This window comes from Ammospiza nelsoni, chromosome 16, assembly GCF_027579445.1.
Source record: "Ammospiza nelsoni isolate bAmmNel1 chromosome 16, bAmmNel1.pri, whole genome shotgun sequence".
NCBI classification, from domain to species: domain Eukaryota; kingdom Metazoa; phylum Chordata; class Aves; order Passeriformes; family Passerellidae; genus Ammospiza; species Ammospiza nelsoni.
Genome location: NC_080648.1, coordinates 12051681 through 12065281, shown reverse-complemented (window position 1 = coordinate 12065281; position 13601 = coordinate 12051681). Strand labels below are relative to the sequence as shown.

The 13601-nt window shown below is 44.0% G+C and overlaps 1 protein-coding gene across 3 annotated transcripts in view; it reads right to left on the bottom strand.

Annotated features, from left to right (window-relative positions):
- Window positions 1-11729, bottom strand: part of CNOT6 (CCR4-NOT transcription complex subunit 6) — a 32522-nt gene extending 20793 nt beyond the window's left edge. The window contains exon 1 of one of the 3 annotated variants that reach the window (XM_059484004.1): window positions 11598-11729. The gene's annotated coding sequence lies outside the window, so the exon portion shown is untranslated. Of the gene's footprint in view, window positions 1-10660; window positions 10680-11597 lie in introns of those variants that run through there. The other 2 variants (XM_059484002.1, XM_059484003.1) reach the window with 2 other exon arrangements.
- Between the last annotated feature and the right edge of the window lie 1872 nt (window positions 11730-13601).

Genomic DNA, 13601 nt, shown 5'->3' with positions numbered 1-13601 from the left:
GGGCATTTAAGTATGTTTGAATGCAAATGAAATAGTTTACTACCTTGTACCAGGTGATTAAAATTGTCATTTTAGTAGCTGTAAAAACAGAAGAGCTTGAGAGCTGTACTGAGTGTGGCTGCCCACTCCCACTGTGGGTCATGCAGAATTAACACCCCTTACCCCACAGAAACTGAGCCAAGCAAGGCCCATGAGCTCAGCAGGGCCCAGGTGTGACACAGGAATTCCAGCTCAAGCCTCCAGTGCAGGCACTGCCCCGAGCCCTTGCTTGTACACAGGGTGCTGAGAGACTGGCACTGGGACAGAGTGAGGGACAACAGGGATGGACAGCCCCTTCAGGGAAGGGTGACAGGGACCAGGAAGAGAAGGAAAAACCTGAACTTTGTTATGTCAAGGGCTGACAAAGCTGGCTGCTGCAGCAGGTGGGTGATGGAGCTCTGGCTTCCCTCAGAACAGAGCACTGCAGACAAAGCCCAATGTTCCCAGGCGCTGCCTGTCCCTCCAGGTGCCAGCCATGGCTGCAGCCAGGCCATGCACAGCCAGCCTGGGCACTGGGGCTGTCCTGGACAAGGACAGTGTCACCACCAGACCCTGGGGTGCCCTCCCAGCCACAGCACCAGGGCCATGGAGGGCACCACGTCAGCAGGAGCTGATGGTCTAGAAAGGATTTCCAGGAGGCCAAGGTGGTTTAGATACTCTGCTCCTCATAGAAGAACGAAGGGAGTTCAGCTCTTTGCCTGACAAGATATTTGGAATTATAACTGTCCTTGGCTATGGACATGTGCAAAGTGGAAGCTGGACTATGCTCCAGGTGACTGGGGAAACTACCAACAAATAATGTCTTCAAAATGGAGAAATGAGCCTGCTCTGAGTGACAGGGTAGGAAAGGTGACAGCTTTTTTTCCTGTTCTACCCTTCTGTCATTTTTATGAAATTGAAAGATGATGAGAAGATTTAAACAAAATAAGTAGGCGAGCAGATACTTGGAGATTAATGTTTTGGGGTTTTTTTAAGCACCCCAATACTGCAGCAATTCTTCATTTCCTGAAATGCTTTCTACAATACCATGATAAATTACCTTGATTTCAAAACTAAACTATTGAACAACTCCTGTAGGCCAAGTACAATCTTTTATACCATTACTGTGGATGTAGAAGTCAAGTTTGCCCCTAAAACATCATCTTTAAATTAGAGAAACTTGAATTCTAAAATTGTGTAGAAAATTATGAACAAGTAGGAGCAACACAGTGCTCAGATGTAATTTCAGCTGATCCAATCAACTATTCCAAAATAACTATTTCCATAGTTACAATGAACTATCTATAAAACCCATTTACAAATCTGGGAGTACCTTTAGAAATAATTCAATCCCAATGTTGAAGCATTACAACTGTTTCTGAAAGCTCCTAACACATGTCAGTGACTTCTTTTGAATTCCCCTCCTTCCCCTTGCTTTTACTTGTCACTGACACACTAATGCATATTTGGAGATAGCCAGGAGGGGAAAGTAAACAAAGTAGCACCACACCTGATCAAGTGCAGAATTACTGAAACTTTTTGCTACTTTAATTAAAAACAGCACATCAATGATGCAAATCTAGATCTAATAAAGTAAGAAGTAACAAGACAATTGGACAATATTTTCCATTTGTTGATGCAGTGCAGTATTACTTGCCAAATAAATTACTTCTCAACTGCTGAAAAGTAGCAGGATAGAAAGCAATCTATTAAGTTGCTCAAAGATTTCATAAGAAAACAATAGCACATATGAGAGACTTTTTTTCCCCCTTTCTCTCTCCAAACTCCAACTGGAAGCTCACCCCAGACCATTCTTTTATAACCTTGTGCCTTTAACCCTGAAGCTCTTTTCCATGCAATCCCAAGTTTCACTTAAAATGGGTTTCAATGACCTTCCCCACAAATATAAATGTTTCTTAAATTGACTGGTCCGTTTTGAATTCAAAGTTAATTTAGGATCTTCCACACCCTCTACCACTTGCACTGAGGTTTTACAATGCATGAGGCAGAACTAAGCTGGTCCTGCTGCAGTTCCTCCTCCCCAGGACCCTGTATTTCCACTTCACTCTTGCATCAGCATTGACTTTTGTCTGATAACAAAGGAGCTGGTGAAGAGAATTAAACTGGCTAAGGGGGGAAAGAGGAAAATATATATATTTAAGGGAGACTGCACTCGTGTGTTGTTATTCCTGTACAGCAGGAATGCATGTGTGGATTTGCAGCTGTTGAAATCAGGACAGCACCACAATGGAACTTCTGGCCACACTGACACAAAATCTCTTCTTCTATAGCAGGAAGCAAACCCTTGCTTCCAGCTACCTTCACCCAGTTAAACAGTAACACTGAACAAAGTCTGAAATCCTAACTGAAGGCAAAGTACATTGCACTTTAGATAACTTAAGGCTGCAGCAGGTTTAGCAATGTATAGGCTGATCAAATATGTTAATCTGTATTGAAAGGGTTAATTTCTACTGTTAGCTTTATTAGAATTAACAGGAATTTCTGCTTTCAACTCCAAACAGGGACCTTCTTCAAAGGGAATACAAGTACCGCTAAAAGATAACTACTTTGCAAAAACATCTTTACGATAATTTCATAGTGCTGCATTTCAGTTTTACTACAAAATTGCAGATTTGCCCTTTCCTACTCAAAGACTCACCACCCCTTGTTTAAAAAGTGCTTTTCCAACATGAATCAAGCTTGCTGCTTTCCCTGTCCTCTCTGGTGGTGCTTTACTTAGCAAGTCATGAATTTCTATGGGAACTTAATTACATTTCAGCTTGAAGTACAGGCAAATAAGCAACAACACTGTCCCTGGCCAGGATGACAAGGTGCAACATCTGGCACGTCCTCACAGAAAAGCCACAGCAGCTTGAACTGGGTTTATGATAAAGGTCAGTCCCTGCAGAATTTACACACTTGACTTGATGAGTTGAGTCAATGACTGAATTTATCCTCAGCCTGTTCCATGCCTGGGCAACAAACTCGAGAGTGATGTCAATACTGAAATCTGATGGAAAAATATTCATGGACAAGATATCATGATGAGGAAAGGAATCAAATACCCAATGCAACCCAGCTAAACCTCAAGTGCCCTGTGAAGTACATTTAATGTAATTCAATTAAATCCTTATTTAAAATTATTTGACATCACCCCACCCATCGAAGACATAAAACAAGAGAATTGGATGGGTTTTTTTGTATCCTGATACTGTTCCTACAAAGCCTTCTAAATTTCATGTTATCTTATTTCTATAAATGTCTTATCCAAAACATACTAAATTGAAACTTTGGTTTTTCAAAAATAAATCTTAATATATGCTTGTGGTTTTGTATTTCCCAACTACTAGCAGGTACACACCATAATATGGAAGAAAACTACCATTCTGCTAAGAAACATAACTTGCTACATAATGCACACTTTGTTGCAATATAGTATACAATATATATGTTACACATAGTTACTACATGTATTTTATACCGAATGTATTTTTCTACAATGTATTGTAACATGCAATATATCTGCAAAATATATTTTGCTACAATACACAAGCAGATAAACCAAAGTTCAGGAAAACAGGTGTGAGCCATCACTCAAGAGAAAAAAAAAATCCAAAATAATTATATCTACCTCTGAATTGAGAAATCCATACTATAGTACATCAGAACTAAAGTCATAAATATTCTGAGGCTGAATAAACAGAAATTTAAGGACTGGCATATCTACTGAAATAAAACCTTACATTTAACTTTGTAGGCAAGAATCAGATCCCTCTATTGAAATACATACAAAGAAAACACCAGTGTTGCAAGAAACCACATATTTATTTTTTCCCTACTAGTATGCTACTTCAAGGCAAATACCAACTCTGTTGTGTAAACACCTATTATTTGTGGACTAGTACAAACACTCTTGGCATTTTATTTGAAAAAAGCTGTTCAAGTAATATTTTTTTTTTACAGTAAGTATTTGGTATTGAAAAAATGAGGCGAGGAAAAATCTGATTGGGAAATCAGCTAAAGGTCAACACCTGGATTTTTCCGAACACATGCTCTAAGTTAAAAATTTCCTTTTGCCTGGTGTGGGGAGGGGATGGCACGTACCAGCTGTGGGCACAGGCAGAACTGCAGCAGCACCAGGACAACTCCTGAAACACTCCCCCCTCCCAAGCGACTCAACTGTAACATTGGGAAGGTGTCAACATCCCTTCAACCCAATTTATAGCTCAATGTTGGAATAATCTAAATTAAAATTATAGAAAAAGCTGTTGAGTCAACATGAAGTCAATTGATTGATTCCAAGTACTTTTTCACTCCCTAAAATCACATTTTAGTGGCTGTTAGCATAGTAAGATTTAATGGCTTCATCAGGGATGTAATGCTTCTCCATCCTATTTTGAGGACTTCTAAAACTGTAATTTTACACGACTGCCAATACAAACCCACGAGTTACCCTTCCTCTTTTTCAGACTTGAGATAATGCTGTGGGATATGAACATGCATGTGAACATGTGTAATAATAAATACAAGATACTGATTAACTCAATATCCATGAATTCATGTAAGTGTATCTGGAATATTATTAATCAGATGAGTTATTTGAATTTGCACATATAAGTTGTACTAGAGAAAACTCAGAAGCTGACAAATGCTTTAATATTCTTTTAAAAATCTATAAAGCTGTTAAAGTTCAGCAAACCCCTTAATCTAGCCAAAGCTGACTAAAATGAAACATAACCCTCCTGAAACCCAAGCAAAGCATCCTGGTTCAGATAAACTGGGCCATAAATGTCAAAGGATTTACTTGCTGTCTTCAAATCAGGAAGACTCCATTAGACTAGAGAGCACTGACTAGAAAAGGCTTTAAATTTTGCTAAGTTCAAAACTCAGTTATTTCATATTTTTAAGAAGAGCGTATTAAATTTTGACCTGCAGGTATTTCAAATTTAATTAAGGTTTCTTTGTCCTTCATAACAACTTGTTTATGGAGATGCAAACTGGCTGGCTCCAGGTGGCAGTGGCAGGCATAGGGAGTATGTCATTTTCCCAACTTGTACTTTTTCTACCCAAGCCCTGCCTATTACAATTTCCCACAGATAAGCAATGTGCAGCCCCATGTTCTAATGGTGTACATGTAATCCTCTAAAGCTTGCACGGTGTGAAAAACTTGTTTACCATCATTTCACCAATGCAAAGAGGCAATTGCCACTTCCATGTTCAGCTGCTACAAAAAATAGTTTAGGTTCAGAAGAGAAATCTAAAATGGCCAGAGTAAAAAAGGCACAACTGAGGACAGAGGTCCTTGATGCCTCCATCTTCTAGACAGACCTCCAAGACAGACCATGATAAAAAACTCTCAAATTCCCACCCCTTCCCCTGCACAACATATAAGCACTAGAAACACGATATCCAAATGTTCTCAGTGTTGCAAACATGGTCCAGATGATTAGAATAGCTCTTAATGATCAGAAATTGTATCTAATTATGACTCTAGTAAAAGGCTGCTGTATACAAAACAAACACTAACACAAAACCAAATTGCAAAGCAAAGCCTGACCTTAACTGGTACCCCTGGAACCACACTGGCTGGTTAATGAGTACCACACAGCATTCAGCTTTTTGCACATTCTGTTAGTGTATTCTGAAAAGCCAATATATTAAAGAGATGTCAGCTTCACTAATTACTTTAAGAATTTAAATAAATTGCATTGCATACAGAACTGTGTACTGTACAAGTCAGATGGAACCTAAAAGACCAGCTTTAAAAAGGAAGAGCTGTGTTGTAAAACATTTAGCTTCAGGTTTTATAAAGGCAGAAAGACCAGGGCTTAAAAGCTTCACCTACAAATGTCTCCAAAAAGCTGAGAATAGCCTTACACTCCAAAACAATAATTTAATAAAACTCCCACTCCACTGCTTGTATCCAATCATATTTGACAATTTAGTTATGATTCTTCACAACACATGGAACACTGATTCTTGTTTAGGGGACCTAGTGCAAAATTTCTCATCTTGGTCCAACTCAGTAAGCTACTCTAAACACTGGCACACGCACCAACATGTTCCTTACCACATTTTCCTTTATGTGTCTGCAGAATGCTTACCACATTTCTGTTGTTCCATGGGGGAAAACCAGAAGTCACCACACAAAACACTATTTCTTAGTCTTACAACAGAACTAAGGAGTAAGAGAGAACTCAGTTACTTTAAATGAAGTTTGGACATGAGCTCATTTTCAGCATTCCTGCTATAGAACTGAACCAGAGCTTGACAAGAGATGTCAGTGTCTATATCCAAAAATCTCTGCCTTCCTAGAACACAATTTCAAGATACCTAAATGCTTGTTAGTATTAGTGTTGCTAAACTAACTGAAGGTCAGGATGTTACAGAAGTCATTGCACAGTTGATGCTCAACCCATCTAGCCACATCCTGACAGTAAGCAAATAATTCACAGATTGGTTTTACTTCAAATTTAACCAACAAGCCTAAAAATGTTTTTCCACAACCACGCTCTTGTGCAAAAAGCCAACTCAAGTCTTCTTTCCTGTCCCCATGTTCCACTGCACCACCTCTCTCAGTTGTGTTGATGCAGCTGTTTGTGAGACAATACTGAAAACCAACAATGATACTCAGCTAAGAAAGTGGGGCTTCGAGCTTGTGGGGGTTGGGGTTTTAAAACAATGAAGTATCACTGCTCAGCCACATCCCTGGCTGGTTTTGAGCATTACTCTGGCAATGCTTGTACTGACATGGATGATGAGCAACCAAAGTAGCAGCTTTCCAAATTCTGCCCCTAGAGAGAAGTCCTGACCTACTAAATCAGAAGAAACCATGAGGTGATCTAGTCCCCTGTACAGAAAGCACCTCTGCCATGACTGGCCACTGCAAATCTCCAGAGGTGGATCTTTCATGCTCCTCATCAAAACAGGATTCCTTACTAGTTTTAATTATTCTTCACCCTTATTAATTGTTCCTAAAAGCTCCCATTCCTGAAAAGACTCTGCAGATGAATTGTGATTCACACTGTACTGAAATTCCTCTTAATCCACAAGACCTTTGCTTTGTCAAACAAAGCTTCTCTGCTGGGTGAGCAACTGTTAAAACTTCTTTAAAACAATATTTAAAAGCATTAATGGTCAGTGTGGCATAAAATCCCCCAGTACTTTTTACATTCAGCCATTATGAAGCCATTTCCTTGCTCTGACAGGTGATACACATCAGATGGCACACGGCCAGCCCTGGTGGTGTTTTAGTTTAGTTTCAAACCCTCTGTCTTTGGAGGTGTCGGCTAAACGTGGCCTTTGTTGCAAAAATCACATGGAAGATCTGTCTCTGGAGCAAGTTTCTTCCTGATCCCTAACTTTGCAAACTGATTTATGCAGAGAGACACTTTTGTGGAGAGGCATTTAAGTTAGGTCAATGGGCAGGATCCACATCTCACCCATCAATACACTCCAAAATAGCTCAAGCAATAAAGCTGCATATTATTTGTAACATGCAGGATATGACATTATTGTATATTCCTGGTCTCCTAACCATGGCAAGGTGCTGCACCTTCATGACAGGATCCATCACTCAAATTCCTTCAGCATGTTCTGGAAAACCCCAGTTTTCCAACTGAAACTGCTGCCTTGCTGAAGAAAGGGGGAAGCTCAAAGGATGCTTTGGAGATACTGGTATTACAAAATGGAACAAAAACTTTAGGAAGGTCTGCAGGTAGGGAGCCCCTTCACTTGCACAATAAAGGCTGCATACCAGGAACATGAACTAAGGTGCACAAGAGAGCCATCCAAATATCCAGGCTGTGATCAAATGTCGAGCTGGCAGCCTCCATAGAACAACTAACAGCATTCCCAGTCTACAAAAATCTGAAATCAAATCAATCTCTTTCTGCAGATCTCCGCTGTAGCATAAATTGGAATCCTAACAGCAAGTATTTTAGTTCTAAAATAAAAAACTGCATATATTTACTGCTCTTAGTCCCTCCTTGATTTATACACTAGAAAAAAGGCCTCCAAGGAATTAACGAAAGGATTCATGTTGCAGTCTTACAAAAGGAAAAACTGAGTTGTTGCCAATCTTTGTTTTTTAAACAAGCACCATCTTGGAAGCGCAATTAGCAGCTAAAAGTACATGTTAAGCATTTAAACAGCTTTTTCTTTGGGACCTGCCTAAGCATTTGTAAACTCTCAAAGATGTCAGCTGCAGAAATTGCTCCATGTAGAAACTGAGAGTGCAGGTCCCCAAGTTTATGCCAAGGCTCCCTTGTTGAGTGGACTTGTACAGCCCAATTTCAATGTAAGAACATAAATTATGTCACTTAACACAATGCTAATAATCTTGCAGGCTATTGTACAATAATCACACTTCCAAGTGTGAAGCACCAACACTTTAGAAGGAACAAAACAGATGAAACCCTGCAGTGACTCAGCTTGAGCAATTTATGCATAAAGCTTTCAAAATTACACCATGGAGAAGGCTAAATTTAGACTGGAATCAGTAATGGCAGTGTTTTGACATGGGAAGTAGTGTAAAACCTCAATATATGGATTGAAAACCCCAGATACTTTGTATGCAACTGGGCATGGCTCAACCTCTGCCTCATGCAACTAGAACTAAAATCTGGTGGTTGGGTCTGTGGAGAATATTCTTGTGGTGTTTTAAGGCCACTGGCAGCTTTTTAAAGCCCAATGTACACAACTGTAATCTTGCAATACTACATACACTTCCTGAAAATAGAAATAAGTGTCAATTCTTGTACATCCCTTCAATTCTGAAGACTGAAGGCATTCTCATTCCTAAAGATTTCTGTGTAGCATCTTTGCCTAATGTGGCCCTGTTTGAGACTGGGGTGTAATGCTCAGACTGCACATAGAAAAGTGTACAGCCAAAAGGACGTGACAAAAACAGATAATAATTTAAAATTCACCAGTCTGTTAGCAAACAGAACCAGGGCCTCTGCAACAGGGCCTGCACAAGTGGATGAAGAATTCTGGTTCACCACATGGACTCCTGGCACAGTGGTGAGCCAAACAGCATGGCACAGTGTGCTATGAGCACTAATACTTAAGTTTTTTGGCAACAGATTAACAGAACCATTTTTTAATACAGCCACACTTTCAAATATGGATTCTTTTGTTCATATGTTGGGAAAGAATTTTTAGTTTGCTCGGTCTTGGAACCATTTTGAAGACAGTGGTTTCCACCACAAACATTGCACTTGGTTAAAATAATGTCTTGCTAACATCTAGTACAGCCCTATCTTGAAAAGGTACCATGCTCATTCAATTTGTGACCCTTCAGAACATGTTTTCAAGTCTTCATGGATAAAATGTCAAATGTATTTACCTGCCCCCGCAGTATTACAGTTTCATCTATCGTTATATTTCAATTCTTCCTCTAAAACTCAAGCACAGTAAACAGCCTGAACATGAGACTGTATTCAGAGTTCAACTTCAGAATGCAAACAGAAAAGATGCTTGGTAGGATCCTTTTTAAACATGGGCTGATCCAAGTGATTCAGGTGAAAAGTGAACAAAGAGTTAATCCAAATGCGAAGGGCTCCATTTCAGTAATAGCATGAATAAACCCCCACAGAAGGCTTCATTGCTAGCAGCAAACTCCACAGAGTCCAGATGAACCAGCAGGAAGAACAGAGGGCGGATAATCCTGTAAAATTACCCCAGTGGAAATGTTGATAAATTCCCAATTACGAGACCTGCTCTAGAATGAAAAGAAATGCGAGATACAATACAATTACCAGTCAACACTTGCACATCTTTGTATTTAAGCCAGACAAATACCACAGGTATTTCTTAATCCCTTGGATTTTGAATTAGTTACCCACTGTGCTGAAATCTAGATTATGAAAATAAGCCCTAGATAGCAAATGAAAAAAACAGGCAATCTGCAACTCTAGTTACAAAGCAAATACCATCCATGAATTCCTATTTACAGTGATGCAATTTTCTATGCGTTTGTGGAAATACAGATGGCTGTATTAAAAAACAAACAAACAAAAAAACAAAACAAAAAAACCCCACAGAACAAAAAAGCCAACAAAACCTTTAGCTTACTGGATTTGTTTTGAATATAGTTCTCACATTACACAAAGCAAAGCAGTAAAGAATCTGGTTAGAGAAAACCTCTAAGATCATCAAGTCCAACCTAGGACTACAACCTATAGGTTTCGTATGAATTTTTAATGTTTGTGGAAAAAATGCTGATAAAATACGTGTTCACCATAGATACCAAGACACAGACAGGTGCATTAGATATCTCCTTTTCTAAAGCCTTGTCTGATCCCAGGCTTATCGCTCTCCATAAAATTCTGGAGGAGGAAAGGCTGTCCTGTGAGCCCCAGCACGGACCGGGGGGTGCGGGATCTGCCCACCGCCCGCTCCCCTGCACGATGCGGTTCGGCGGGCAGCCCAGGCGCTCATTCCCCGTGCCCCAGGCGAGGCAGGGACCCCGCTCGGGCCCCGCCCGGTTACGGACCGACGGTGGGGCCGCCGCGATCGCGATTCCAACCCCGCCACCCCCCGCCCCAATTCCCTCTGTTTATCCCTGCATGCGCCTGTCCCGCGGCCGCGCGCGCCCGCCCCCCGCGCCTCCCCATTGGCCGCCGCCGCTGTCACTCACAGCCCCTGCGGCTCCGCACTGGCCGCCGCCGCTGCCACTCAGGGCTCCCGCCCGCCCCGCCGCTCCCTCCGCCGGAACGAGCGAGCAGCGCTCCGGCCCCGGCGCCAGCGCGGCCGCGGCTCCCGCTGCCGGCGGGGCGGGGAGGGACGGACGGAGGGCGGGCGGCTGCCGCGGCTCCTTCCGGAGCAAGCGAAGCGCTCCGCTGACAGGCAGCGCTGCCGCCCCTTGGTGCGCGCCCAGCCAGGCGGATCGGCCTCCGGGGAGGCAGCGGCGCGGGGCGCCGTGCGTGGAGGGTGGACGGGCAGTTCCCCCGATTGATGTCATTTCCCTCGGCCTTTTGTTAAAAATTATTTTAAACTCAATTGCACGGTGAGGGAAAAAAAAAAAAACAAAAAAAGCCAACAAAAACAACAAAACCTACCAGCACCAGTAATAATAACAACAACAACAAAAACAAAAAAACAACTTCAGGCTTCCAGATGCCATTATACTAATTTCTCTTAATTGCCTCTCGATGCAAACACAGCCGGGCTCCTGCGCGGCGCCGCCCGGCCCGACTCCCTCCCAGCCTCCTTCCCTGCCTCCCGCTCGCCGGTGGGCGCTCGCGGGGCTCGGCCCGGCCGTGCGGAGCCCCCTCCCCGCCGCCCCCGCTTCCAAAGCCGCCTTTCCCCACCGCCTCCCCGGCCGCGGAGCCTCCTCCGGGCGTCCTCGCAGCAGCGACTGCCCAGGCCCAGCACACCCCCCCCGGACCCCCCGCACGTCCAGAGGGGCCTCGGGCCCCCCTGACACCCCCAAACGTCGCGGCGCGGGGGCTTCTCCCCGCCGAGCCCGGGGGTCCCCCCTGGCCGTGCTAGCGCCGGTCCCCCCTCAGCGCGCTGCCCCCCACCCCCCCGGGCAGAGCCCCCCGCTCCGGGCCGGGCGCCGGGGCCGCCCCTACCTGTGGCTGCAGCATCCCCGTCCCCCCGCCGCCCTCGCTCCGCCGCCTGCCTGGCTCTTTGTTTCCTGCCGCGGGCCGGACGGGAGAGCGGCTCCCCCCCGCCTCCTCCTCACACTCATTGAAAGCAAACAAGCATCATGGCGGCGCTGGCGGCGGCGGCGGCTGCGGGCGGGCCGGCCCCCCTCCTCCGCCTCCTCCTTCCTCTCCTCCTCCTCCTCCTGCTCTCCGCTCCGCTCCGCTCTCCGCCCCACCTGCCCAGGCCGCCCGCACTGCGCGCACGCTCCGCGGCCGCGGAGGGAGGCCGGGGAGGGGCGGCAGGGCCGGGGGGGATGCGGAGGGAGGAGTTGGGAGCGGGTTTGGGGGTACGGCTCGGGAAAAGTGGGCGAAAGTAACGGGGGGGGCTGCGGAGGGAGGCTGGAAAGCCGTGCAAGTGGGGCATGGCAGGGAAGGGGCTCCCAGCAGGAGCCCAAGGAAGGCGAATGGGAATAGTCACTTGTTTGGAAAAGAACTTTTAAATTCTCCTGAAAAAGGCCAAGTGGGGAACTCAGCCTTGAAGTGGATGAGCTCAGAGACGATGTGGGTGATAGGCCAAACGCTTTTTAGGAAAGACAACATGTCTTCTGTGTTTGTGTTTTTAATGGGAAACCAGTGCCTTGGATCTTTCCCTGCCACACACTCCGGAACAATGTTTACTGTGAAATGTCCCCCAAAATCGCCCGCAGCACCTTCTTGAAACTCACATTGTGGCTCACGTAATTTTCTCCATGAACTGATTATTGGATGCAAACCAAGATATTTAGAAAAATAAAGTACGTTCTCATTAAGTGTTATTATTACTGTCTCTGCACAACAAGACTTTATGATGAGAGATGCCAAGTGAAATGATGGTGGGGAAGTGCCATCCATGGTGTAATACTAGCAAAATGCCTAAATAATGACTTCCTAAATAAGGATTTTGTCAGTTTTTCAGAGGGTTAAAATGCTGAAGCATTGATGATGCTACAGTAAATGAGCACTTGGTACATACCACTTCATCCAAAGGAATAGTGAAAACAAAAACATTGTCCCAGATACCCAGAACTGTCCCAGAGCCCTGTTCATGGTCTGGGAAAACTGAATTGGAATTGAGACCTGCATTCAGGTATGAGTGGACATGTAGCTGGAAATAAATGGCACTCACACTGTTGTGCAGTGAGGCATTCTCTTTTAACTCAGTGTGAAAGAGGATGGTGCCAGGTCCAGATTCTGAGGAGCACCACCCCCATCCGTGGAGGTCAGTGCTTTGGAAAACATGACCCTGGCATGCTGCTGACCAAACCTGCTCGCAGAACGTCCTCCACGGAAGGGTTGACACTTGGCTGGAAATAATCCTGCTATACTTCAGATTTCTGTTCAGCCTTATCATATCATATATCTGAAATGCTCTTGGATGATAAACTATCTCCTCTCCACATGGTGCAGTCCTGTGCTAAGATATCCGAGCCTGCTCCATTACGGATGCGCACGGGCTCCGGCAGAATGCCGTATCTGCTTCCCCGAGCTGGCTGGCTCTGGAGAGCTGACAGTCATTCACAACTGACTCCAGTAGCTCTACTTGTCATTCTCCTGCACTGCATGTCTTTTCTTTCTGATAAGCAGCTGTCCTGCACATTCTTCAGTTAATACTTTCTGGGTCAGATATGGCCTCAGTAGACTATAACATTTTGCCCAGAGCTAATTCTCCAAAAGCAGTAGGAAAGCCTTTGAATACATTGCAGGATTTTCCAGGAATTGCTGCTCAGCAAAGAAAATTCAGTTGATCATAAGTCTCTCGAAAAATGCTTGCAGGGAACCTTCATTCCTCAGGGATGGATGCTGGGGTAATAGTACGTTAAACATGGAAAGGTCTACTGACAAAGGCCTGCAACACTGCAAGTGGAGAACCAAGGCAGAAAATACTGTAATTCTCAAATAACTGAGATAAGCAAATGAGAACATTAGAGAAAATATTTTAAAAGCAATTAC